This window comes from Microtus oregoni, unplaced genomic scaffold, assembly GCF_018167655.1.
Source record: "Microtus oregoni isolate MIOR12 unplaced genomic scaffold, Mior012 000047F_ref0000412, whole genome shotgun sequence".
In the NCBI taxonomy this organism is placed as follows: Eukaryota; Metazoa; Chordata; class Mammalia; order Rodentia; family Cricetidae; genus Microtus; species Microtus oregoni.
The window spans coordinates 13,369,409-13,384,362 of NW_024543221.1; positions in this window are offsets into that span (position 1 = coordinate 13,369,409).

Here is a 14,954-nt window from a genome sequence, read left to right on the forward strand (position 1 = left end):
CAAGTGTGTGTCTGTGTGAGTGTGTGTGTGTGTGTGCACATGCTCACACACACGTTCATGAATGTGTGCAGGTGCACATTAGGTATCTTCTTCTAGCCCTCCTCACCTTTTTATTTATTATTCTTACCTTGATCCACTGTTCTGAGACAGCATCTCTCAATACCTGAAACTCACCAAGTAAGCGAGGCTGGCTGGAAGGCCAGACACAGGCACCTCCTGTCACCCCTCCACAGCTCTGGGATGATGAGTGTGCACCACCACACCCGGATCTTCTTCACAAGTTCTGAGGTCAGACCCAGCTTCTCACGCTTGCACACCAAGCACTTTACCAGCTGAATTCTCTCCAAAATGTTGTCCGCGCACTTGTGCTTGGCTGACCAGTAAGTAGAACTGGGAGTGACTCCCCATACCTACGTCACCACTCCTGTGTCCCCTTCTCCCTCTCTCACATGGTAATAGAGGCCCCAAGTAAGTGTGCAAATGTGCTCAGCTCTCCAGCATAATCATATAGTTGTAAGTAGATTCGTATTTTTATTTTCATAAGCTTGCCTGTTTATTCATTCTTACCTTTATCACTGAACAGATAATTCCCAAGTACGCTTCACACAAGACGCTGCCTTGACTGTGGACTTAGCCATCGGCAAAGACAGACAGAGTAACCTTGTATTCACACTAACACTGATGCTAACACTAAGGCCGGGAGAGATACATGAGGTAAATAAGGAAAATCACATTATTTCAGAACTAAGGCAAAAGAGAAAGCATGTGGATTCGGGTGGGTGGGGAGTTGGGGAGGGTCTGGGAGGAGTTCGGGGAGAGGACACCATGATCAGAATATGTTATATGAGAAAACTCTATTTTAAATTAAAAAGAAAAGAAGACTTGGGTGAAGAATACAGAGTAGCAATTTTGAGAGCCCACTCGTAGCCCAAGGCGATGAATGTCACGGGGGTTTTCCCGACGGCATCTGATCAATATGCCTGGTTACAAGCAGTATGCAGGCTTCCTTGTGGTTCTTACATATATGTAGAATTGCCAAAGGAGAAGAACAGCATCTCTATTTCAAAAGTGCTAAAGATTCCCAAAAATTCATCAAAAATAATTTCATAAAAATAGCAATATACACAATCAGCATGCAGAAATTAGTAAGTTGTCTAGATGCCAATAGCAAAGAATGAATTATGAAAATAATCCCATTCACATTAACTTCAACAGATAAAATACATAAATATAAACCTAGCCAAGGAAATTAAAGCCCTCTACCCTGAAGAAAGGAATTGAAGACCTTAAAAGAGGGAAAGACCTTTCATGCTCAAGGATCAGCATAAATTAATAGCATGAAAATAGCTATATTCCCAAAAGTGACATATAAATTCATTAAACCTCCCATTAAAATTCTAGTGATATTCTTCACAGAAATAGAAAAAATAACCCCCAAATTCTTACAGAAACATGAAAGATTCCCTAAACACAAAGCCATCCTGAATGTAAAAGGAGCAACCCTGAAGGCATCAGCATAAGTGGTTTCAAATTATACTACAGAGCCATGGTAACAAGGACAGCATGGTACTGCCATGAGAACAGACACATAGACCAGTGTGATGTGAGAAAGACCCAGATATAAACCAATATGGCTAGCGTCAATATGATTTTTGACAAAAAGAGCAAAAATATACATTGGAGGAAGGACAACCCAGTCAACAAATGGTTCTGAGGGAAGTAGATATCACAGATAAAAAGAAAGTAGATGTCTCTCTCTCAACACGTCCAAAGATCAGCTCCAAATGAATCAAAGCCGTTAATGTAAGACTTGAGATTGTGTGGGGAAAATACTTCAAGATGCAGGATGGTTAAGAGCTTTCAGGGCGGGGGTTGGGGGCCTACCATAGCTCAAGAAATAATGATACCAGGACTTGACAATGACGTAGCACAAAGAGAAAAGGCCGCGGTGTCATGAGGAAGCTGAGGAGAGAAAGTCCTCCTCGACGTGTAAAGCTCACATCTGCGGTACCAGCACCTCGAGACCAGTTTCTCTCCCTCTCCCACTCCATGCTCTGTGAGCATCCCTTGACCTGCACTGTCTGTCTTTGAATGTGACTGCTGGACACAGGCATTTCAAAACGGAAATCCTTTTCTCTCCCCATCTCCCCTTACCCTCATCCCACCCCACCCCCAAGATCCCAATTTTCTCCCCGGCAATTTTGTCTACTTCCCATAGGCAAGAGGATAACTATATGTTTTTCCTTGGGTTCCCCTTCTTACTTAGCTTCTTTAGGTTCACCAATTGTAGACTCCGTGACCCTTATTTATGGCTAGAAGCCAATTATGAGTGAGTACATCCCATGTTCATCTTTTTGGGTCTGGGATACCTCACTCAGGATAGTGTTTTCTATTTCCATCCATTTGCATGCAAAATTCGAGAAGTCATTGTTTTTTACCGCAGCGTAGTACTCTAATGTGTAGATATTCCACACTTTCTTCATCCATTCTTCCATTGAAGGGCATCTAGGTTGTTTCCAGGTTCTGGCTATTACAAATAATACTGCTATGAACATAGTTGAACAAATGCTTTTGTCATATGATCGGGCATCTCTTGGGTATATTCCCATGAGTGGTATTGCTGGGTCCAGGGGTAGGTTGATCCCGAATTTCCTGAGAAACCGAAACACTGATTTCCACAGTGGTTGCACAAGATTGCATTCCCACCAGCAATGGATGAGGGTACCCCTTCCTCCACAGCCTCTCCAGCAAAGGCTATCCTTGGTGTTTTTGACTTTAGCCATTCTGACAGGTGTAAGATGATATCTCAAAGTTGTTTTGATTTGCATTTCCCTGATTGCTAAGGAGGTTGAGCATGACCTTAAGTGTCTTTTGGCCATTTGAACTTGGGGGAACTTGGGGAAACAGGAGGATTGGGATAAAGGAAGGTTGGACAGGGGAGCACGGAAACACAGTTCTTAGTTAAGGGAGCCACCTTAGGGTTGGCAAGAGACTTGACCCTAGAGTGGCTCCCAGGAGCCCAGGGTGATGTCCCCAGATAGTCCCTTGGACAGCTGAGGATAGGGAACCTGAAATGACCCTATCCTATAGCAATACTGACGAATATCTTGCATATCACCATAGAACCTTCATCTGGTGATGGATGGAGATAGAGACAGAGACCCACACTGGAGCACTGGACTGAGCTCCCAAGATCCCAATGAGGAGCGGAAGGAGGGAGAAGATGAGCAAGGAAGTCAGGACCACGAGAGGTGTACCCACCCACTGAGACAATGGGGCTGATCTATTGGGAGCTCACCAAGGCCAGCTGGACTGTGACTGAAAAAGCATGGGATAAAACCAGACTCTCTGAACATGGCGAGCAATGAGGGCTGATGAGAAGCCAAGGACAATGGCACGGGGTTTTGACCCTACTTCATGTTCTGGCTTTGTGGGAGCCTAGCCAGTTTGGATGTTCACCTTCCTAGACATGGACGGAGGGGGGCGGACCTAGGACTTTCCACAGGCAGGGAACCCTGACTGCTCTTTGGACTGGAGAGGGAGGGGGAGAGGAGTTTGGGGGGAGGGGGAGAAGGGTGGGAGGAGGGGGAGGGAAATGGAAGGCTGGGAGGAGGCGGATACTTTTTTTTTCCTTTTCTCAATAAAAAAAATTACTGTAATTATGAATAAAATATAGAGTATCTTTTTATCTTTTGGTTTTACTTACTATGAAAAAATTAAATAAACCTAATAGAATAAAAAAAAAACGGAAATCCTCCTGTCTCCTGACACCTGGGGAACTGAGTCCCATGCCGCCCCCTACCTTTTCTGGAAAAGACCTGCCTCTATTCAGTGGTACAGTTTACCTCCTGCGTGTAGCTATGACTCTGAAGCCTTAGGAGGATTATTGAGATTTTTGTTTGTTTTTCGTAAGGGTGAATAGCCCTACCTCTCTGTGTTATTCTTTGCTTGGAGGTGTGTGTGTGTGTGCATGTATTCATTTGCAACTTCAAGAATGTGTTCTGGGAGCAAAATCACACAAGATTCAAGTAGCATTATGTCTGTGGCCAACAGACAGGATTCTGTAAAAAGGACAGGAAGTACAATGTCCTGCATATCACGTTGTTCAAAAGGAAATAACAGAGTCAGGAAAATATACATTCTTTGGACAGTACTTGGACGCAACTACCTTCCAGAGGCCCCAGGTCAAAGCCATCATGGGCGCCTAAGGAGAAGCTGTCCTCAGAAGGCAGCATACTCTCTCGTGATCAGACTGACAGCCACTTCATTGACATCAGCCACTTCCACAGCTGCCCTCACTGTTGTATTAAACTCACAGGAGCCGGAACCTCTGCTAAAAACAGAATTCCTCACTCTGACCCCCACAGGTCACCAACTCCTCCTCATACAAAAGTGGGACGAGAGAGCTTCTGAGACACAGACTGCGGGAAACCTGGTGGGTTCTGATTTCAGGCAGCTGTGGAAAAGAAAAGCCAGTGTAAGCCATTATCTACAGCCCTTCCCCACATGGCCGGGAACAGTGAGTTCCCGTGGGTGGTTACACAGCAAGCCACTACACATTCCAGGCTGGCTCCAGATAGGATCTTCTCTTCTAAGTCTTCAAACTTTTATTTACTATTGTCTACGTGTGGGTGGCTATGTATATATGACATGAGAGATTGTCATGTTTTCTGAGGAGTGAAACTCAAGTTGGGAGGCTTGCAAGCAAGTGCCTTTGCTCACTGAGCCATTTTGCTGGCTCTTTTTTGTTTTTTATAATAACTCAATTAAGTATGAATGTAGCTTGCTACCATCACCCCATGCCCTACCATTGAAGCGAGCTACTAGACAGGGAAATTGCCTGAAGAATAGGAATTTGAATGTGATGGAGCTTAAAATTCTTACAGATTTATTCCATAAGTGAAAGTGATCTTAATGAATAATGTTGGGTAGCAATTTAAGATTACAAGAGCTGAAACACAGTGTAGACCCGACTCACTTGAAATACGCTAACATTCTTAAATTCACCAAACATTTCTTGTTTTGGAGAAAACACGAACCTTTACAATTCTACTTTCTCCCTGAACTTTTTCTATTTGGTTTCTTTTCCAAGATTTTTTCTACATTCTTGATTTTTTTTCTTCCTAGAGTCTAACAGAATTTTATTTGAAATATTAAAAAGTTTAAAATGAAGGCAGTAGAAAAATACTAAACTAAATTGATTTTTTTTGCAAAGACTTAGACACAGAGAGTCATGGTCCCTGAATCTCAAGTTATGTTTTTAAATATCATGTAGTAAGCCCAGACCTTAAGTCAGGAAATAGGGCCTGATATTGAAACAGAATAGTCAGTAACTAATCACAAAAAAAAATAGAACATGCTTTATCCAATATAGCTGTATACTTAATACATTTTATGCTGTTTTGTATAGTTAATTAATTTTATTTTCTTCCACATGAAAACATATCCCAGAACCGTTTCTTTTGCTGTGCTGTGGATGATCCCCAGAACCTTGACAATGGTGACCGCTGAGCTGTATCCCACCCAGCTCACTCACTGAGTCTCATCTCCACTCCCTATTGGGCTGAGTATTCACTGCGCTGCACATCCATCAGGGACGAGGCCTGGCTCCCTGGAAGACCATCGCATGATCTAACATCCCTGCAGCGAGGCTGCCATCTCCACACACACCAAGCCGGCTCCAAGGCCGTCCTATATGGCAGGGGTTAAAACAGGCCTTGAGTTCCAGTGATGAAGGCAGCGGGACCATATACATTGCACCAAAGAGGACGGATGCTTCAGCATCAGTGGTGTCGGAACAGGACCACATCTAGTGTTGTAATAGGAGCAGCGGGGCTGCGTCCCTGGCACCCGGCCGCCCACATGGCTAGCTTATGCCCGGAAATAATTACACGGAAACTGTATTCTTTTAAACACTGCTTGGCCCATTAATTCCAGCCTCTTATTGGCTAGCTCTTACATATTAATCTAACCCATTTCTAATAATCTGTGTAGCCCACGAGGTGGCTTACCAGGGAAGATCTTAACCTGCGTCTGTCTGGAGTGAGAGAATCATGGCAACTCCTTGACTCAGCTTCTTTCTCCCAGCATTCTGTTCTGTTTACTCCACCTACCTAATTTTATGTCCTATTAAAGGGCCAAGGCAGTCTCTTTATTTAACCAATGAAATTAACACAAAACAGAAGACTCTCCCCCATCAATCTAGAACCAATTATAAATCACTCTGTGGGCCGGTCAGTGGTGGCGCACGCCTTTAATCCCAGCACTCGGGAGGCAGAGGCAGCTGGATCTCTGGGAGTTCGAGACCAGCCTGGTCTACAAGAGCAAGTTCCGGGATGGGCACCAAAGCTACAGAGAAACCCTGTCTCGAAAAACCAAAAAAAAAAAAAATCACTCTGTGTTATCCCTAAACATTCACTAAAATCTCGATTAATTTCTAGCTGGCCTCGTCTCTCACCAAGGAAAAGGGAGAAAGCATGAGGCTGCAGGGATAGAATGTTAACAGCCAAGACCGGCTGTGTGAGCCTTTCCACTCATATACAGTAAGGGCTTTCTCTCTCCCAATTACTGGACTGCAGGATGGACACAGTCCGTCTCCCCAGAGCCATTTACACCCAGGGTCGTAGCAATGCGCCTTCTGTCCTCTCTTGAGGGAGAACTGGCTTGCACTTCATTCTCCATTGCTATTTCCTCCATCTTCCCTTTCCAGAGCGCCCAGAGAAGCACCCCCAGTAAACTCCAAGAGTCTCTACTTTCCTTCCCTGCGGTGCACGCTGCTGCACGTACAGCCACATCTCCACCGGACATGCAAAAAGGGAGCTCGAGGGAAGGATGCGAGCTGCCTCTGCTAGGAAATGGCTTGCCTCTCCATCTCGAGAGCCTGTGTTCACAGTTACAGGCGAGACACAGACAGACACCACATCACAGACCCACGCGCCGCTCCGTGTTGATTGATGCTCTTTCCGCGATAGCTCAGTTGCTGGAGCCTCGCAGATGTCCAACATATGAATGGATAAAGAAAATGCATCGCTTATTACAGAATGGAATCTATGCAGCTGTAAGGAAAAGTGAGGTCATGGCGTTTTCAGGACAGAGTGGAACTGGAGATCGCTATGTTAAGAAAACTAAGCCAGAGAGACAAATAGCACGTGTTTTCTCTCACATATGTGGACTCAACATTTGAATTTATCCATGTAGGTATGGGGGTGGTGACACGTGGCTGTGTTTGCATATTGTCATGTTGTATGTGTACTTTCATGTGTTTGCATGTACCATTGGTGTGCATGTGTAGCATGCACACATGCGGGTTGTGGTGTTGTGTAGTGAGATGTGTCCGTATATATGGTATGTATGAAGGTAGGTAGGTAGGTGTTGTATGATGCGTGTGTGTTTGTGTGAGTAGTATGAGGTTATACATGCATGCATGTATGTGATTAATCACCATCCCAGCCATGCCCAGCATAAACTACAATTGAGTAACCACCAGGATCTGAAGTAGCGTGGGCTTCCACTGAGGTCTAGCCATTGTAGTCCTGCTTTTCCTCGGCAGATGTTTAGTTAGCGTGAACATCTCTGCCGTCTTAGATGGGCTGTTCCTGGCTGCAGGGTTTGCACCACAGCTTCTTGTGCCCATATAAATCAGCCCTGCATTGTGTTCCCTGTGTAACTGCTCAGCCCAACCTGAGTCAGACAGACCTGTCCCTGAAATTCACAGAAGCCATCTAATCCTCTCTTCCTCCTTCATACTCTACCTCCTCTCCTTCCCTCCTCCCTTTCTCTCCTCTCTCTCTTTCTCTCTCTCCCTCTCTCTCTCTCCCTCTCTCTCTCTCCCTCTCTCTTTCCCTCCCTTCCTCTCCTCTCTTTCTCTCTGTAGTCTTTACTGAAAATGAGAATACCAGAGAGATCTATTTTCTTCCCTTGAACATTCCTTCCTCCTTTTTCTTCTTAACATCCACCCCCAGGTTCCCCGTTCCTTCCTGTCATTCCACCTCCGAAAGTTCCCATCTGTTTGACAGCAGACACGGACAATGCCCCTGACAAAGCCAAGGACGGAATAGATGAGGCTTTAGATGTCCAAACACCCACATGTCTAAGGTCCTAGGCCCTGCTGATCATGATTCTTTGGGATATTTCTCCAGCAAGCTCTGGGTAATTTGAACCCACATCTTCTATACACATAACTCCTCCTTCTCTTGGTTTCTGAGTCTCTGTCCCTGTGAGTTCTTCATCCATCCATCCATCCAGGCATGCACCCAACCATCTATCCATGCATCCATCCATCCTCAGTTTGTACATACACACATATATCTGTCTACGCATTCATCTGTCCTCAGCTTGTACATACATACTTCTATCCATGCATCCATTCCTCCTCAGTTTGTATATGCATACATACATATATACACCTATCCATGCACCCATTCATCCTAAGTTTGTACATACATATATACATACATACATACATCTGTCTATGCATCCATCTATACTCAGTTTGTACATACATATATGCATGCATACATACATACATACATTTTCCATTCCTTCATTTATTTTCCTCTTCTCAGTCCTGGTAGCCACATATCCTGTTTCTCAGAAGGAAGTTCAACTTACACCCACAGAAACCCTTCTAGGTGAGCATAAAAAAGATAATTTCCAAGTGAGAAAACTAATTTGCAGCAACACGAAATGATTCGGTTCACACTCACATCAATCAATTGACCCCAGTGCCCAGAGTAAAAAGCAACCTGATCATATCTTCATAATGAACTGACATTCCTGGTGTTATCCTGGAAGCAGTTAGTCGCCATTTATCTTCAGACCAAAAGCTTTTGCTCATATCCAAGACTTAATTTAAGCTTTACACAAAAAATAGCAGGGAATAATCAAAAGCTCTGAATTCCTATAACATGATTCAGATCGCCTTTTTGAAAAAGTTTTCAAGTTTTTCCACACATGTGACATTTCAGACACATAATAAAAGAATTTAGATTTTCACACAATGTCTTTGAAAATTATTTCATATTGACTGAATAACAGTGGGAAATATTTTAAATGGATTTATTACTATGAGCAAAACAACTCAGTTTCCAACTAATTATCAAAAAGTGAACAAATATTAAACTGAAGATATTACTTATTCCTCAAAAATCTAAACATCCGAGTCCCATATCTAGAAAAGGAAGAACACTCCATAGATAGCCTGAAGCTTCACAAAGACACAAAACAACTGACATTGGGAGAAACAAGAATTTCCCTTGAATTTACATTAAGAGTTCGGTCTCCCTCGTGGGCTCACTGGATAAAAACAGACTTCCTTCTCTCTACACCCACCATAGAATTCTCTGAGAGAGTCTCAAAAAGTGAACGCTTTGTTTTATGTTTACCCTCGGTGAAATATGAACCAGAATAAATGGTGAACTTTCTGGGATAGGGTTTCAATAGTCAATGAGGATTCAATATTGAAATTCTCCGTGTTCAAATGGCATGTACTCTCACCACGTATTTTAAAAATAAGAATTGTTGAAGTTTTCAGAGCCATAATAATGTAAGTCTGTATTTGAACAATAAAATGAGGGTTATCACTTATATACCTGCAAGGTCATATAAATCATGGATTCTTACATAATACTGAATAGTTCGTCCTGGTCTTTGGTCCGTGTGGTTTCCATATATGTATAAATATGAAGCACACATATGGGATATATATGTATTATGTAATACACTTGACATGATGCCACATTGGAGTGCCTGCAGGACACTGCCTCTCAGAGGAGGATGTAAAGTTGCTCTTCATGGCCCCACTCCTCAGTCCAGCTGCCTGGCCACTGGGACTGGTCCTCCTATATCATAGCCCCTTTATCTGACAGCTCGCCTTTTGCCTTTAGAGAAGCAATACAGTCTCTACCACCCATGGGACCTATTCTCCCTCAGCTCGGGTCACCTGAAAAAATTCATCCCTCCAGCCACTCCATCCCTCTTGCTTCGCCTCTGGCCAGCCTCTTCCTTCCTCGGTAGCATCCTCCACTGGGCCCTGGTTGAGCATCACTCCCTAGATCCATTGATCATGATCTCCGGCTTGACAGTCTCCTGGGAGACACACATCCAACACACATCTGAGTGTGTCTGGAAGGGCGTTTCTAGGGGCTGACTTGAAGAAGAAGGTCCCACTCCCAATGGGATGGAGCAACCTCATGCTCTGGGGACTTGGATTGAAAAATAGAAGTAAAGGAAGAAAGCGAGCTGAACCCCAGTACTGATCTCTCTCCTCCTCCTCGCTGTAGACACAGTGTGACCAGTTGCCTTGAGCCCTTGCTGCCACAGCCAGAGCCACTTCCCACCTTGATGAGCTATACTCTCAAACTGTAAGACAATTAACCCTTCCTTCACCAAGCTCTTTTGTGGGTTACTGGGCCATAGCAATGAATCCACTTGCTAGGTCAGATCCATCAGGAGCTCCTCCACAGACTGGCTAACCTCCCAGGCAGATCCTAACCGGTTCAAGCTCGTAATCCAAACCAACCACCACATCAGCTTTGCAGGTCTGACTTTTGCAGGTGGTTTCAACATTTACTTATTAAGAAGACTCTAGGTTACGTGTGCTTGTGCGTTTAGTGGAAAACCACAAAACAATTTTCACCTTATAGTAGAAAAATGTTTATTTGAATTTCACCTCATGCTATATGCGCTCTTCAGCCTCAGACGGGGGAAGTGAAGGGCACAAAACACAGAGATGAGGCCTCCTTCAAAGTCTGGACTTTCAAAGGCAAACATTCCTTTTCTCTTCCTCACCCCCTCCCTATGAATACTCCAAAACATCCCTCAGTAGTTCCTAGGAAAGAGAAATTCCCTTTATGAAAGGCTGAAATATAGAAAATGTAAAATCACAATGGTAAACATTAGCCCCTGGCAGGAGAACACAACACTCAAAAGTTTCACCACACACGGGACAGGAGCCTCAGGAAAAGAGTATGGACACAAAATACTTGCTATGTCATTTCTCTCTTTGAAATCAGCCCAAGTACTTTTTATGGCTATGCTACCCACAGAAATAGGAAAATTCATGAAGTGAGAAATCAATAAATCTGCACATAAACACCTCCTAATTATTATAATCCTTTTTGATACACAATGCCAGCCAAAAATCCAGTCTGTATTCACCCTGAGAAGCACCAGACTGAAGAGCTCCCCTCCGCACTGCAGAACCTTTGATTCTGACAGAAAATTTTCCTGACAAGAGGCTGGGGGCTTTTACCCTCCCTCCATTCCCTCCCTATCCATTCAGAACCTTCAAGAGTTAACTCCTTCATAGCAACCGCAGGTCATCAGTCACCAGAGTGTACCTTGGAGGGGAGAGTGAGCCTTTGCCCCTCCTCATCTCCCTCTTTTCCCTTCCTGTCTTGAGTTGTGTCTGTTCCTGCTGTGATGTCTTACCTCACCCGCAGGCCCCAAAGCAGAGGTGATGACCTGCTTTGTCTCTGTGGTGACTGTCTCACATGGCTATTAGCAGCAGAAGAAAGCACGCTGAGACCCTCCAGAAACGCCACCAATGTCTTGGTTCATTTGTGACAATATAATAAACTACATAAGACTGGGTAATTTACAAAAGAGATAGATTAGAGAGAGAGAGAGAGAGAGAGAGAAATACATTTCTCACCATTCTGGAAGTTGGAAGGTTGAGATGGTAGTTGCTGAAAGACTCACCCTCCGCAGTGGAAAAGGAGAGGGCACGGGGTCAGGAGAACTCTTGGTAACCTAGGGTCATCATTCCTGCTTGAGTTCATCACCTCCTACACACTGGACCCCCTAGTGCTGTCACACTGGTGACTACATTTAGCACATGACACTGGGGGGATCCTGCACACTGGACCCCCTAGTGCTGTCACACTGGTGACTACATTTAGCACATGACACTGGGGGGATCCTGCACACTGGACCCCCTAGTGCTGTCACACTGGTGACTACGTTTAGCACATGACCTTGGGGGATGCATCCAGACCATCCCATCCATTGAGAATCTTGGGCCTTGTCCAAGAGGAGGACAACAGAATAGGAAACAGCTGTAAAGTGCTGAATGGATGTGCCCATGGGAACTTTCAGATTAAGAATGAGGATGCGGGTGGAGTTTGCACCTCTGCCTGGCAAACTGTGGAGACTCTGCAAGCCACGCTCCTCGTGTTGTATGAATCAGAATGTGAACCAGCCAGACTGATTAATTCAGAACTCTGGGGGAGTCTCTGCTTCAAAGTTTGTTTGGAAAACTGTGTTTTGCTGTTATGGTGGAATGGCTTCCTCTTCGTCAACCGGGCAACGCTGACTGTATTTTCCCTGTCCTGAATGTACTGTCGGCCACGATACTCTCTCCCTTACCTTGCGGGTAGTCTCATTTTTGCATGCTGGCTGGGCTTGGCAGTTTCTTCTCTTCTATAAAAGTTTTAAGAGTGTTCCTCACAAAATATTTTGAGAAACTGGCTCCGGCATTGGGGCATTCATTTCTCAACAACTCTTAGGGTCACTTCAAGAATTCAAGAGTTTCTAATAAAATTGAGTGTTCTTTTGCAGGGAGCATGGAAAGCCGTGAGCCCAGTTAGAGGAAAAGGAAAGTAAAACTTAAAAGGATTGAAATCTATTTTATTCAGAGTTTTAACTAATTATCGTCTCATTTTGTTATTTTCTGTCTCAATTGCCAACATTTCCACAATAGTGAGGAATTCCTCTGTCGTCTGGACGTTCCATGTTTTTCAATAACTGTGTTTATTCTAATCAATTACAGTGATTACATTCCGCCTGCCATTCCTCACGAGTATTTCCTGTCTAACAGACAAAGAATGCATGATGAGAGCCCATGTCTAAATTTCACCATCTCTTTCCTTCTTGGCTTCTAGACGCTGTAGTGGGGGAGAAAGGGGGACATGGACTTGACCTAAATGAAATAAGGCGTGAGCTTTATTTAGGGCCTCTGGGGGAGGACAGGCCAGTGCTTGGCATTCAATTGTTGGAGCTGTGTCTGCTCTAACCCTGACTAGAGCATGAAGTCACAGGTGAGGAAACCATAATCACATTGAGAAAGACCAGACCTGACTTTCTTATTTCATAAAGATAGAATAACAGATAATTTTGTGCTTAGCTGAAGTAGAAAGGAAAACTATGCTATCCATTTATTACTCATTATATACACCTTATTTAGTCAATCAACTGTCTTACATGAATAACAATTCCTACCTAGGAGTATAAACATTATGCAAAAACAATATGAGTTAAAAATGTATAATACTAAAACAGCTGCTGGGTTCTGCTTCTCTACTCTTGCAGGAACCTCTCAGCCCCTATCCAGGTAAGGCAAATGTTTATGAAAGCCTCTTCTTAAACAGAAACTTCTTAAAGAGAAACTGCTCTGGCCTTGCCAGCCCCGCTTCCGCAGCACGCCTCTCTCCAGTGGAGTCCCCTCTTGCCGTGAGTGCCATCTGCAGCAGCCACGGGTATGCAGTCAACAGCTGTCCAGCCCACACATTTAGAAGCTGCAGCTTGAGGTCGTGCTTGCAGAGCACTTAGTCCTGGCACTAGAGCAAAGTGTACTTGAGTTCTCCACATCCCTAGGTTCTGCTTGGTTCTTCACTGGCCAGTGTTTCTACAACAGGCAGTTCCTACCGACTCACAGAAAAGAAAGAAAAGAGCTGTCGAAACTCCCCTGCTTTGTTCCCAGCTTGAGATGAAGGCTGTTGAAACAGACACCAAATGTTTCCCTTTCATCAAACACAGAAGTCCCTTCTCCTGTGGGTAGCAATAAAAAGAGCTGAGAAAAATCTTATTTGCCTTTCTTTCCCATCCTTTCTTTCTCCTCCACTCCCCTAGAAGTGTGGAGACGGAATGGATCTCTTCTAATGAAGATACTTGGATAGACAATTCCCACTTTCCCCCACAGATTTATGTGCTTAAACGCTTGGGAGGGTGAGCAGCCTTCAGGGTGGAGCTCCCCTGCAGAGAATGGCTCTCTGGGAGCAAGCTTGAGTTTTATAGCCAAGATCATTCCTCTCTGCTCCCAGCTTCCCAACTGAGAATTCAGTGAGATGACGGGCCTCACACATCTGCTGCCGTTCCTTCTCTGACACAAGAGGGTGTCCCCTTGACTCTCTATACTGTGTTCCTATTTCCTCTTACTGAAACATTCCATTAAGTTTAAAGAGTAAACACAACTCCCAAGTCTCAGGAAGTGCCTGAAACCTAGATTCTCAAGAAGAGGAGGCTTTCTGGTCAGGCCATCTGCAAGTTGTGCAGGGAGCGTGGTAATGTAGCTTTTGTGATTGGCAGCCACACTGAGGTGGGCTTTAAATGATGTAGGTATTTTTAGTAGTGTTTAATTCTCCAGGTTTTGGAGTTGTAAAGAAGGTGACTCAAGACAAGTGTCTCCTATACTTGTAATGGACAATGAAACACTCCTCAGAACAGTGGCTGAATGTGTCTGAGAAGGCGTGTCTCAAGAGGATTCTAGGCATCACACGAAGAGATAGGCTGTGCAAGGATGACATTAGGAAACATCTCCATCTACAGAAGGAAGTAAACTCTAGGATGCAGCAACAGCACTTGAGATACTTAGGCCATGTTATGAAAATGAATGACAGCAGATACCTGAAGACAGCCTCGCTTGGAGGAGTGCACGGGATAAGGCAAAGAGGAAGGCCCAAAAAATGCTGGAGAAACAGCATAAAGGAAGACTCTGGAACCTTGGGTGTGACAGTAACACAAGCATCTAGGACTGCCCAGGATAGAAGCAGATGGAGAAAACAGGCTTCCCATGCATGTTTCAGCATTGCCAGGGCATAGGTGATGATAATGAATGATGAGCTGTGTTGGAGTCACCCATGTTCATCCATGTTCCTATAGGTAACCCCAATAAACTCACCAGCTCCCTAAAATAGACTTGGATGAAATCATTTTAGCGGTGGTGGTAGTGGTTTGTG